This window comes from Lepus europaeus, chromosome 6 (assembly GCF_033115175.1).
Source record: "Lepus europaeus isolate LE1 chromosome 6, mLepTim1.pri, whole genome shotgun sequence".
In the NCBI taxonomy this organism is placed as follows: Eukaryota; Metazoa; Chordata; class Mammalia; order Lagomorpha; family Leporidae; genus Lepus; species Lepus europaeus.
The window spans coordinates 61,280,227-61,294,555 of record NC_084832.1 but is presented as its reverse complement, the minus strand read 5'-3'; the positions used below and the strand labels follow the sequence as shown (position 1 = coordinate 61,294,555).

General features: G+C 43.3%; 1 pseudogene; it reads left to right on the top strand.

Moving 5' to 3' along the window:
* The first annotated feature begins 13,121 nt into the window (after window positions 1-13,121).
* On the top strand, window positions 13,122-14,011 carry LOC133762095 (bifunctional peptidase and (3S)-lysyl hydroxylase JMJD7-like; annotated as a pseudogene).
* The last annotated feature ends 318 nt before the right edge of the window (window positions 14,012-14,329 follow it).

Here is a 14,329-nt window from a genome sequence, read left to right as displayed (position 1 = left end):
CTTCCTTCCATTGGTTCACCCCCCAAATGGCTGCTATGGCCGGTGCGCTGTGCCAATCCGAAGCCAGGAGCCAGGTGCTTCTCCTGGTCTCCCATGGAGTGCAGGGCCCAAGGACTTGGGCCATCCTCCACTGCCTTCCCGGGCACAGCAGAGAGCTGGACTGGAAGAGCAGCAACCAGGACAGGACCGGCACCCCAACAGGGACTAGAAATCGGGGTGCCGGCACCACAGGCGGAGGATTAGCCTAGTGAGCCGTGGCACCGGCCCTATTGTTTACTTTGGATTTCCTTTGTGTTTTTACTGAGATACATTCTGCCTTCACGTTCTTTCCTGGTGATGACTATCTTCCTGTGTTTCTGTGTGTAGCACATCCTTAGGCATCTTTTGTAAGCCTTTGCTGGATGCACAGATCTGAGCTGCTGTAGCAAGACAGTAACAAGCTGGTGTCTTGTCTTGACCAATTGCTGGGCACATGAGCGAGAGCTGGCACGGCTCTTGCAGATGTTCAAAATGGAGCCCGCCCTCTCTCAGCTGGTTGCCCGGCGCCGTTGTAGGGGAATGTGGAAAGAGAAACATGCTCTTGTTTTCCCCCTACATTAGCAGGTACCCTGTGCCCTACTGGGGTCCAGGCTGGATTCACGCCAAGCTGTCTTCTAGGCTTGTGCTGCACATCCACACCCTCCACGTTGATCTATGGGTCCCTCTTCCTTCCATAGAATTTGCACTGCAGTTTTCTCAAGATGCTTTATGTTTAATGGGGAAATCGCAGAGGGTGACTGTGAGGGCTCGGCCATGGGCTGCCCTTTTCTGTCTGAATTGTGACAACTAGAGTTCTGAAGAACTATTCCAATGGCTTAAATAACACCATCGCCTTCTTCTCCCTGAAAACTTGAATGGAATCCTAGCCATGTTTTCCTGAAAAAAAAAATCATTTGTTCATTCAACAAGGGTGTTTTTATAATGTGTTCCTAAGCTTTCTTCTATGCCCTGGGGCCTCAACAATGAACAGGAAAGACAATGTGTGTGCACTAAAGGATCTTGCTTTCTAATCAGTGGAGACAGAGAAATAGAAACAAATGAAGAAGCCACATATTTTCAGCTCTTTATAAGTGCTCTGAAAAAAAGTAAATAAGATTTTATAAGAATAAAGAAAGGGGGGGGCAACTACCCAGAATGAGAACAAATATTAGAGGGAAACCGGCGGGGCTTTTGTGGACTTATTGAGGCTAGAATTCTGATTTCCTGCACCAATTTCTTTAAACCAAATCACCCTTTTGAATTATTAAATATGGTCTCCTAGGGGAAACACACATACACTTTGTTAACTTGAGGTTGGGCTTGTCAACAGATATGAAAGAAAAGATTTGAAATATTCTGAATTCTTAACTCCGGTAGAGGAAAGTATAGATTGATGATGAGTCTTTAGAAAATTTGTATTTGTAGATTCTGGGCCTTGTTATATACTAATTTATTTCATAATAGTGGCATGAGAAAGGAGTCACTGGAAGATATTTTGAAGAGGAAGATAACTTTTTAAGTTACTTGAATTAGCAACATGATTGTACATTTGCAAATTCACTGTTTTTCCTGCTGTTTTGCAAATTAAATGATCTTTCAATTTCTGTATATGAATATATGTGTGTATATATGTATATATATATGTGTGTGTATATATGTATATATATGTGTATATATGTATATATATATATATAGTCATTTCTGTATCTTATAGTGAATATATTCTGTTTTTATGTAGATATTGTTTGGGTTTTTTTCCCTCCAAGATCTTACCTGAGAAATCTAGGAACAAGTAAATCTCCATGCCCACGATACTGAAATCCTTCTTTCATACTTCCAACATTTACAACAAAATGACAAAACTTTCAATTTATTAGGAGAAGGGACCATAACATTTTCTGAATTCTTCACAACTTCTGGCTCAAAACTGACTGTGGAGGGGAGGCAGTCTGTACTTTGTGAGAGATGATGACACCCTTTAGTGGAAAGCTGCAATGTTGTGGGACGTAAACACCCCTACCACTTGAGGGGACTTCACAAATTCACAAAAAAATGAAATTAAGAGCTAATTTTGGTGCAAAATGGAATTAAAAGATATTTTGGCTCAAAAATTCTGAAGTCCATGCATAGTTTTTTCATAACCTGCATTTCCATGAGTGTTTTCAAGACCCCTCATTTTTTCCCCCTGGTGTCCTGGGATAGAAAGATGAAATAAAAATGGTTGACAGCGTTGATGGTTGGAAAAAGAAAAGGCTATTAGACCTGAAACACAAAAGGTGAGTGAAAGAAAGATGACAGGGGCCGACGCTGGGGCATAGTGGGTAAAGCTGCTGCCTGCAGTGCTGGCATCCCATAATGGTGTCGGTTTAAGACCCAGCTGCTCCATTTCCGATCTAGCTCTGCTATGGCCTGGGAAAGCAATAGAAGATGGCCCAAGGCTTTGGGCCCCTGCACCTGTATGGGAGACCCAAAGAAGCTCCTGGCTTTGGATGGCTCAGCTCTGGCCATTGCATCCAGTTGGGGAGTGAACCAACGATGGAAGACCTTCCCCGCTCCTCCTCCTCTCTCTGTGTAACTGTCTTTCAAATAAATAAATAAATATTAAAAAAGATGAAATTTTTCATTTTATTACATTAGGAGGAAAAATGTGCTATTTCCTAAATTCCTGGGTTGTTCAGGGAGTAGGCAGCTTTTTGAGCCAAGGATATTTGCAAGACTCAAATTTCACTCTGTGGTTTTGTTATCCTTTGTTAGCCAATTGTTGCTCTGAGTGGGCATTTCATTTGTTCAATATGCTCTGCTCTTACATGTCTACTTTTTCCTCTTTTTGCTCATATTAGTGGGCAAGTTTCCTCCTAAACATGTGTCAGGTTGAGTGAATGTGGATTGGTTCTTTTTTTTTTTAATAAAGATTTTTACTTATTTATTTGAGAGGTAGAGTTATAGATAGTGAGAGGAAGAGACAGAGAGAAAGATCTTCCTTCTGTTGGTTCACTCTCCAAATACCCACAGTGGCCAGACTGTGCTGATCCAAGGCCAGGAGCCAGGTGCTTCTTCCCGGTCTCTCATGTGCGTGCAGAGGCCCAAGGACTTGGGGCATCTTCAATTGCTTTCCCAGGCCACAGCAGAGAGCTGGATTGGAAGAGGAGCAGCTGGGACTAGAACCAGTGCCCATATGGGATGCCAGCTCTGCAGGCGGAGGATTAACCAATTGCACCACGGAGCCATCCCTGGATTGATTCTTGAGCTCTCCAATGCTTCTTTTTAAATTTTCATTTATTTGCGGGAGGTGGGGCAGAGAGTAAGTGAGTGCAAGAGAGTGGCCATCCACTTGCTTACTTCTCAAATTCTTGCAGTGTCAGGGACTGGGCAAGGCTGGAGCTGGGAACCAGGGACTAAATCTAAGTCATTCATATGGATGCCATGGACCCAACTGCTTGAGTCATCACCCACTTGCTTTTAGGGTCTGAATCAGAAGTGTAGCCAGGACTTGAACCCAAGCACTTTGATATGATTTATAGGCATTTTAGCTGCTGTGCCAAATGTCTGCCCCTGGATTCCCCACATTCTATAAATGGATGGCAGCTGTACTATCATCTTCTGGCTCAGAGGTCACAATGGCCCTCTCTGGATTCATCCTGTTACCTCCTGGATGCAGATCCAGCACCTCTTTGTCTTAAAATATCTACTTAACCAAAAATCTGAAAGACTTGGAAGATTTCAGTGAGGACTTTCAAGAGGAAGCAATTTCTCCATGTCAGACAACTTTCAATGTTTTCATAGACAAGTCTATCTTCAGCTGGGTGACCACCAAAACTCTCATCTTCCCTTTCCCCAGGTGCAGCTCTTCTCTCCATTTCCTAAACTTTTGAGGGACAATTCAAATTTTTCACTGCTCTATTCTGGAGAATGTTGAAAGTTATCACAATGAGGAGTTCTTTTACCAGATATGATGATTAGTTCTTTGTGTCAACTTGACTGAGCTAAGGGTTGCCCAAACATTATTTGTGGGTATGTCTGGGAGGGTGCTTCTGTAGATATTTGCATTTGAATAGGTAGATTGATAAAGAATATATCTTTCAGGGGCCGGCACCGTGGCACACTAGATTAATCTTCCGCCTGTGGTGCCGGCATCCCATGTGGGTGCTGGTTCTAGTCCTGATTGCTCCTCTTCCAGTCCAGCTCTCTGCTGTGGCCCGGGAGTGCAGTGGAGAATGGCCCAAGTGCTTGGGCCTCTGCACCCACATGGGAGACCAGGAAGAAGCACCTGGCTCTTGTCTTGGGATTGGCGTAGCTCCAGCCGTTGCAGCCATTTGGGGAGTGAACCAGTGGAAAGAAGACCTTTCTCTCTGTGTCTCTCTCTCTCACTGTCTGTAACTCTACCTGTCAAATAAATAAATAAAAAATCTTAAAAAAGAATATATCTTTTAGCAAATGAATGGGCACCATCCAATCAATGGAGGGCTTGATTAGAATAAGCAAGTAGAGGAAAGGCAAATGTGTTTCCTGTTTGAGCTGGAACATCCATCTTCTCCTACCCTGGGAGCAGTACTCTGTGGTCCCATGTCTTTGGACTTGGACTGAATTAAGTACCAGTTTCTAGCTTGTGAACAGTATATCCTGGGACTTCTTAGCCTCCATAACAGCATGAGCCAATTCCCATAATCAATGTCTCCCTTTCTCTCTCTCTCTCCACTCATACTATATATGTCTATAAAATTCCATTTAGGTTCTGTTTTTCTGGGAACACCAAGACACCAGACACCAGCTATAACTAAGATAGTAACCGTCTATCGGCTTCAGGCTAAAGCCACTCTCTTGGCAGATTGTACCCTTTGCTCTCCAGCTGTCTGCCTCCATTCTTTGAGAGTAAATATAGGAAGTAAAATGGGAAAGTTGTGTATGTATACATGATTTATATTTCCACAAATAATTGCTACAGTTCTAGGACACTGGAGTATTTTAGTCCATTCTAAATATTAATTTTAGAAATGAGAACAAACAAATTCAAAGAACACATTTCCTCTTATTTCTTGGACTTGGAGTTTCTCTCCTGCTGTATCTTCAGGCTTATTTAATTTTTTGGCTGCCTTTGCCATTTTCACAGATCTTGTCAATATACTAACTTTTTGATTATCCTTGGTTAGAGCTAGGAGTTGCATGGGAAAATGAAAGTCACTAAACCTTCTTGGATGCACATTTCAGCTTCTTGAAGCAGAGGTGCAAAATAAACTTTGAATTTTTCTCTTCCTTGCCTCCCTAGCCTATGTTTGCTGAGGCAGTGCACCAATATTTGAAGTAAGTAATAAGTGCTTATGTTGATGCGTTTCTCTTCAGAATGGAGACCCATTCAGAAAATCTGTATAATACTTCAAACAGAAAAAACTCAGAACCTATACTCTCCCGTTTCTAATTCTTTTGTTTGTCTCTGGAAGGCAGTTGTGATCAGAATGTAGAGGGCAGCTTCAGGTTAGACACCTCTTGTCAGAAACGATTAATAATGGTGGATCTTACACTTCCGTTTTCATCTCCCCTGTTCAAACTGAGCTGAAATTTATCTTCCAGAGACTCTACCAGAAGAATGTTGCAGGTGATAATAACCAGCTGTATGTGTTACTTGATATTTTTTAATATTTAGGAAAAACAGCAGTGCTTTGTGGATCATGGAATGAATCCCTTTTCAAGTTTGCAAACTCCAATTCCTGAGAGCATTCCTGCAAGTGTTGGCCAACTCCCTCTGTGTTCTCCATGGATCCAGCTACTGCTAGTGAGCCTGTGCGGAAAGAACAGATTGTCAGAATAATTATAATTGCTTACATTCATTTCATGCCTGTTTTGTTGAAGTATTGCATAAAGTATTTTATGAACATTTCCTGTGATTCTCACAGCAATCATAAAATTCATGAACATCCCTTATTTTAAAAGAGAACAGGTTCAAGAGCAGCCCCAGTTTCAGAACTAAGGAGCAAAGCTGGACTTTAGGCCATATATCTCTGGCTCCAGGGAAAAACCCTCCATGAATTGGCATAACTGGAACATGAACTGGTGTCCATATATGACGTCGGCCTTGTAGGCAGCAGCTTTCCCCGCTATGCTGCAACGCTGGCCCCAGTGTGGGAACCTTTGGAAAATTCCCCTAAAAGTTTACGAAACCCTCTCTCTCACTGGATTTGAATTGAATCCCTCAAAACAACTCATATCCACCTTAGCAATTCCAGCAACAGATGCCAACATGATAAATGAGATCTTGCCAAATGGTAAGTACACATGAGCCTGGAGGCATACAATGACAGAATGCACATCTCTGGGGGCCACCTCTGCCAGCATGGTGGAGAAACTAGCTTGGGATTAGCAGCCACATTCTCTAACGATCTCTCTCATCTGCTGTCCTGGTTTTAACTATCCTCTTATCCTGTGATTCCTCATTTGCATGACTCCATGCTTGGCTTCCCCAGTGGGCTACACATTCTCATGTCTAGCTCTCTGTGGGAACCTCTTGGATTTTCTTTAGGTTCAACTTGTCCCATATGAAGTCTAACTGCTGTAAATTGGCACAAGAGTTATTATCTAGATTTCTAGCATTTTAAAATCTTCCAGCATTGGTAATTCTACCAAATCATGCTAGAATTAAATATTTTTTTTCCCCAGACATTCTACAGGACAGTGACTGCTAGTTTACCCAAGGAAGTAGCTGTGGGAAGTCTGATTATGTGGGAAGTGACGGTGGAGACATCTAGTTCTTCTGGGGCTGTGTGCAGAGTTTGGGCATCCAATCCCTTGTGTGCTCATAGCGAGGTGGTTGGTAGTTGTAGGGACCTGTGTTTCCCGTGAGTGAGCATTATCCTTGGTGGTTTCAAGATGTACACTGCTCAGATTGAGCTCTCTGGTTTCTCTAGAAATTTTTACAAGCTAACAAATACCCTTTAACAAATTATTGTCTGTTTAAAGCAACTGAAGGATTGTTTGCAACTACCAATAATGACTGCTATAAGCCCCTAATTAAGACTTTTGATGTTACTCCTTAATGGGAGAGATACACAATACCTTTATTTATGTATGTATTATAAGCATTGATTTTTAGTAGATTGAATTTTTAGAGCAATTTTGTATTGATGGCAAAATTGTATGGAATGCACAGAGTTCCCTTATCCCACCTGCTCCTGTACGTATACAGCCTCCCTCACCATAAGCATCCCGTACAAGACTGCTCCATTTGCTACAACTGATAAATCTGCATTGACATATTATTATCAATGAAAGTCCATAATTTACATTAAGATTTATTGGGGCAGATGTTTGGCCCAGCAGTTAAGATACCAGTTTCTATGTCCCAAATCTGAGTACCTGGGTTGTATTCTTGGCTCCTGATTCCAGCTCCCTGCTAGTGCAGATCCTGGGAGGCAGTGGTGATGGCTCAAGTAATTGAGTTCCTGTCACCCACATGAATGACTTATATAGAGTTCCTGGCTTCTGGGTTCAAGGTTGCCCAGCTTTGGCTATACCGGGTATTTGGGGAGTGACCCCGTGGATGGGAGATCTCTGTCTTTTAAAATTAATAAAGATTTGAAAACAATTAACAAGATTTACTTTTGGTATCATACATGATACATGTATGACATGTCCTCAAGATTGTAGTATCATGCAGATCAGTTTCACTGCCCTTAAAGTTCTCTCTGTGTGCCTCATCCTCCCTCCCTCTCTGCTGGTTCTTTCTTCCCTCTTCCCAGCTGCTGGCTACTACTCAATTACTGTCTTAATGTTTTGTACTTTCCCAGAATGCCATTACAGTGGGAATCATATATATCATCAATATATAGACTGGTCAGACTGCCTTATTTCACAAGTAGGTTTCCTTCATTTCTTCATAGCTCATTTCTTTTTAGTGTTTAAAAGTATTTCATTGTTAGACGTATCACAGTTTATCCACTCAACTACTAAAGAACATCTTGTTGGTTTCCAGATTTTGGTAATGACAAAACTTCGAGAAACATCCCCTGAGCATACTTCTGTGTGGGCATGTCTCCAATCTCTTTGGGAAAGGAGCATGATCATTGAATTGAATGGTAAGAGTATGTTTGTTTTGTAAAAGGCTTCCAAACCATTTCCCAAAGTGGCTATACCAATTCTATTTCCCACCAGCATTGAAGGAGAGTTACTGTTGTTCCACATCCTTGCCTGCATTTGATTTTGTTAATGTTTGGGTTTTGGTTCTTTCAATATGAGGGTACTTTAGAAAGTCCATGGAAATGGAATTAAAGATAAACTGAAATCCATGTATAACTTTTCAAAATACACATTTTACATGAACTTTTTGAAGACCTCTTAATATGCATGGCTTTATATTTTTTTTGCACCAAAATAAACTTATCTTTTAATTCTATTTTGCTTTAAATTTTTGAAGTTCCCTCCTAGGTATATAGTGGTATTTCATTGTTATATTTGTAGGTCCCTAATGACATGTGCTGTTAAACATAATTTTATGACTATATATTTAAAATAATTGATTTTTAAATCACAAATCTTCTATCCTGTTTTGGCTTTTCTTGATATTTCATTATGCTGAAAGACTAAAATTAGAAAGGACCAGGAGTCTCTTGAGTGTTGAGAGACGCTGCTCTACGTCAAGACAAAGGGCAAAGTAGGAAGTGGCTGTGAAGTAGATTGACAGAGTGACATTAAAAACTGCATCTGAAAATGAAACAGCAGATACCAGGCAGGATCCTTCTCTTTCATGAAGTTAGTAGCTCACTTCTGGTTGAAGGGTGATCTAGGATCTCCAGAATGTGTTCTCTTTGGCTCTTCAGTGAGCCAGAGAGAGGCTTGACATAGGTTTTTATGTCTAGTGGTTCTCCAAAGATCACAGGAAAGTCATCTGAAGTGGATGAGCGTTCTCACTATGTACAAATTGCCTCTGTGTGCTTCCACCTGGAGCCACTCCAGGGGGCAGGCTGCAGTCCTCTTCGCCTCATTATTAAATCTCACTTCTCACTTTTTCCTGAACAGGGAGCATCTACCCATCACTGAGATGTCTTCAAGATAAAGTGTGGTAATGGTATGAAGGTGCTTTGAAAATGATAAAGCCTTCTGCAGATAACCAATTTTATAGGATTGCTTTTTCCACTTTGGTTCTTCATTAATTCATATTCACCAAATTTATGAGTCCTTCAGGGTACAGTATTCATTCAAGTTTAATGGGAAGATTGTTTGCTAAACTAACCTTGTCTATAAGCACTTCAGCATCTTCTTTGTAGTAAAATATACCTTCTGGCTACTCAATAACATTTTGAATAACGGAGAAGAGAAAGAATCACTTAATCAACTTATTATTCTCTACATGAACTTTTAGTCAGTCAAATCTTTTTGAGGAATCTGCTTTGATATTAAAGATCATCCTTGATACTCATATCTAAAGCCTGAAATTGGCTTCTTAAACATTATTTTGTTTTCCCAAGTAGAGAAAAAATAATAGCAACAATTTTCTTCAAAAATCTTCAGGTGCTATATTAAATATCTTTTGTTGTCTTCATATGTCTTTAATTTTGCAAAGATGTTTTGTTTATGATTTCATTGGAGTAAGTCTGAAAAATGATTATATCTTAGATTCAAATGTCTTAGAAAGTGACTAGAGTAGAAATATTGAGTTATACTTTTTAAAAGATTTATGTATTTATTGAAAGGCAGAGTCACAGAGCGGCAGAGGCAGGCCAAGAGACAGAGAGGGGGGAAGGGAGGGAGGGAGGGAGGGGGAGAGAGAGAGAGAGAGAGAGGTGTCTTCTATGCACTAGTTCACTCCCCAGATGGCCTCAATGGTTGGAGCTGTACTGATCTGAAGCCAGGAGCCAGGAGCTTCCTCTGGGTCCTCCATGCGGGCGCAGGGGCCAAGCACTTGGGACATCTTCTACAGCTTTCCCAGGCTATAGCAGAGAGCTGGATGGGAAGAGGAGCAGCTGGGACTTGAACTGGCGCCCATATGGGATGACGGCACTGAAGGTGGCAGCTTTATCCAAAGTGCCACAGTGCTGGGCCTGAGTTAGACATTTTAAATTAAGCATTTATTATGGCTTCTATTTATGAGTGGAAATAAAAATTGTAATGTTGTTTTCATCAAATCATTAAAGATAGCTTATTGGTAACACATCCAGGTTGTATGAGGAAGTTTTCTAATACCAAATTTTTATGTGCATGGGGATTAATTTTTTTAAGGTTTAACAATAGACTTCTTAATCCTGTTTAGGTAGGTTAATGAGATTGGACATTGGCCTGTTGGATGAAAGACCACTGCATAACATAGATCAGAACTCTAGCTTCTGTAACATTGGAAAATAGTCATTCACCAACATCTGAATGTTACCAAGATCACAGAAGCTTAAAATGCTTCCAGGTCTCCTATTTTGGATCAACACTGTGTCTTCAGTAGTTGAGTTTTCAGCCCCTGGGTGAAACTTCTCCATCATGCAGGGAGATAATTTTAAGCTAGGTGTTTCCATAAGTCTGGTGACTAATTCTGAGAGCCACAGGGAACTCTTCAGTTTTTTTTTTTTTTTTTCATTCAGTGGAAGGGGTGAGAAAGCAGTCCTGAAAAATCAAGTTGAATACTTTAGAAAGGATTTTAAAAAAAGGGTTTCAATTTTTATGGCTCTCAAAAAACATTGACACTTTAATAATTTCCAAATCAACATATATTAAGATTTCAATACTTTATGTTGCAAAGGAGTCACTTGACATTTAGTGAAGGGAAGGGTCATCTAAGGGATTGTACTATGATAGAAATCTAAATGGCCTTTGCAGGGAGGAAATTAGAAGTAGATGTGAAATTTACATGACTGAGCAGCAACATGCTGAAGAAAGTAGAATGGAGAATAAATTAGTTGGGGAATTGTTGGCAGGGCTCTGTCTACGTAAGGTGGATTTAGCAAGCCAGCGGGCTAGTCATGCAAGAGAAACTAAAATGCCTTTGAAACGTGTGTGTCATTTGACAAGTGTGGAGCTGAACTTGATCTCTTATCTCCTCCTGTCCCCCAGGCAGTTTCCCCTCTTCCCTTTTCTCCATCACTGGCTCCCAGTCTAAGCTTGCGATCTGAACATCATTGGATATATATCCTTCCTTCTTTGTAAATCTTCCATTTGGCACGAGGTCTTATTGGGGATACTTCCCAAGTATTTTTCAAATGCACTCTTTCCTCTGAATCCACTAACTTCATTAAATCACTGCAGTGTTCCTGCCCTATCTCTGGCTAAACCCCTCCATCTACCTTAAAAACCACATGCTCAGGGTTCACAATTTGCCCCAAGGATTGCCCCTTTGCCATTGACTCTAATTCCCTGACTAGTAAAACAGTGGTTCTCAGCCTTGGCTGCATTTTGGTATCACCTGAGATGTTTCAAAGGCCAGTTCTGCTTTTCTGCTTTTAGATATGCTAATGAACTCTTCTGGGTGCAGCTTGAAATGGGTATTTCATATGTTATCTCAAATACTGGAAAAAAAATGGGAGGACAGGAGGATTGGAGGGAAGGAGGAAGGGAATATCATTATGTTCTTGGAATTGTATCTACAAAGCACACTGAATCTGTTAAAAACTAATTAAAAGTTAAAAAGAAAGAAAGAAATGGGTGTTCTAAAAACTCCCCAAATAATTCTAATATGCAGTCAAGATTGAAAACCACAACAATAAAATAATCTCTTCCTTTTTTTTCCTCCTCTATTGTATCTTCTAACAATTGTTCTCCAGGCCTGGTTAAACATCAACATCACTGGGGCTCTTGAAAATATAGATTCTTGGGATTGTGGTGGATCAACTCTAAGGAGATCCCCATGGACTGCACCTTTTTATGTTTGCACTCTGGTAAAGCCCCTCCCCTAGAGTGTAGTATGGGTCTGTGACTTGCTTCCAATTAACAGAATATGACTGAGGTCATGGGATGCCCCTTGGTGATTGTGTCAGGTTACAGAAGCCTCCTTGCTGGCAGACTTGCTCTTCTACCAGGCTGGCTTTGAAGAAGCAATGGGCCATGTTGTGTGAAGGCATATGGCTAGGGCCATGTAGCAAGAAACTGAGTGGCCTTTGGGAGCTGAGAGTGGTAGTGTTCAGGAGTGGAGCAATGTTACAGCTGGAAAGAAATGAATTCTGCTTACAGCCCCGGTAAGCCTAGACAGGGATTTATTGCTAGTCATAGCTGTAGAGGAAAACTGAGCCCTAGCTCACGCCTTGGGAGAAGCTTTGCTGAAGACCCAGCTAAGTTGTACCAACTCCTAACCTGCAGAAACAAAGAGATAATAAAGATGGTTGTTTCATGCTGCTGTGGTGGTTTGTTAGGCACCATCGAAAAGTAACCTAGGGCCTGTTAGTCTTTTTCTTTGTAACTTACCCTACTCAAGGCCTCATTTTAAGGTGAAAAGATGCCAACTCCTTCACTGCTTAAATAGTTGAATACCTCTGAAATGACCCAATACTAGCCATCCTCAAATCCATTAAATCTAAAGCCTTAGGACCATGAAGTCAGCTCTTGTATGCCCAAATCTTCTGTGTGGGTGGAATGGATTGGTGCAGAGGACAGGGGTGTCTGTGTTACTGCTGATCCTTGGCAGTTACTTTATCTGAGTGGAAACTCGGTGATGCACTGTTAGAGAGGTAGTTTTGAAGACTTAGGTTTTACAACAATGAGAAGCTAACCTTGTAAGTAAAAAACCAGTTCTGTTAAAGAATCTTCTCTCTCTCTTTTTGTTTTGTTTTGTTTTTTGGTGTGAAATCTTCCTTTTGTGGGTTGAGGGCCAGAAGACAGTGTTAGGAAACCTTTCTCTAGGCTTTCTCCTTCAGTATGGACCAGCTGAATAGGTTCCAGAGTCCCTTGTTCTAGACCCAGCAATGGAACAGGTACCCTTCACAGTGTAGAGCCTCCCATTGTCAGCTGTACTCAGGCAAAATTTGATGGCCATGTCAAGAAGTGGAGGGGACTCTACACTGGGAGAGAGATTGGAGGGTGTGTGGGGGAAATAACCGTAGCCCACTGCCCAAGCCAGCCCTGCCTCTTCGCCTGCCTGGGGCTTTCCCTTTCCCTTCTCCTTCCTTGATTTCCTCCCTCCCTCTCTCTGTTTTCTGTTGTTCATGGTTTATCGCGGCAACACAGGCACAGAGGTCAGCGTGCCCTCTGCTGTGCCATACCTGGATGAGCCCCCGAGCCCACTCCACTTCTACCGGGACTGGGTCTGCCCCAACAGACCGTGCATCATGCCCTGTGGCACTGGCCGGCCCTGCACAAGCGGTCCCTCCCCTACCTGAGGGCCACGGTGGGCTCCACGGAGGTGAGTTTGGCTGTGACCCCGGATGGTTACGCGGACGCCGTGCGAGGGGACCGCTTCGTGATGCCGGCCGAACGCCGTCTGCCCCTCAGCTGCGTGCTGGACGTGCTGGAGCACCCGGCGCAGCACCCAGGAGTCCTCTACATGCAGAAGCAGTGCTCCAACCTGCCCACCGAGCTGCCCCAGCTGCTGCCCGACCTGGAGCCCCACGTGCCCTGGGCCTCTGAGGCCCTGGGAAAGATGCCTGATGCTGTGAACTTCTGGCTGGGGGGAGGCACAAGGACCACTTATGAGAACCTCTACTGAGTGCTCTCGGGCGAGGAGCACTTCCTGCTCCATCCGCCCACCGACCGGCCCTTCATCCCCTATGAGCTGTACACGCCGGCTACCTACCAGCTGACTGAAGAAGGCACCTTCAAGATGGTGGACGAAGAGGCCATGGAGAAGGTGCCCTGGATCCCGCTGGACCCCTTGGCTCCAGACCTGTCCCGGTTCCCCGGGTACAGCCAGGCACAGGCCCTTCGCTGCACAGTGTGGGCCGGCGAGATGCTCTACCTGCCAGCTCTTTGGTTCCACCATGTCCGGCAGTCCCACGGCTGCCTTGCTGTGAATTTCTGGTACGACATGGAGTACGACCTCAGGTACAGCTACTTCCAGCTGCTCGACTCCCTCACGCGGGTGTCGGGCCTCAGCTGAGGGCGCCCTGCCCTGCGCTGCGCGAGGCCCTTCCAGGTGAGGACAGTGTGGAGACAACCTGGAGTGCAGGGCGTGCTGGCTACAGGCCCAGCGCCCAGCGCCCAGCCTGGGTTGAGTTCGGCCTAGGAGGGGCTCACTCGGGATGGGGTCAGGGGTACGGGGAGGCTCCGGCAGGTCCGGGTGAGGGTTCCCAGGAAGGTAGCACGCAGACGAGGAGGAATCGTGCGCTCACCAGTGCTGGCCCTGGCTGAGTCACTGCCCTTCGGCTTCCGTGTCCCGTCAGGGTGTACCCGTGGCTAATGATGGCTGTAGCTCCTA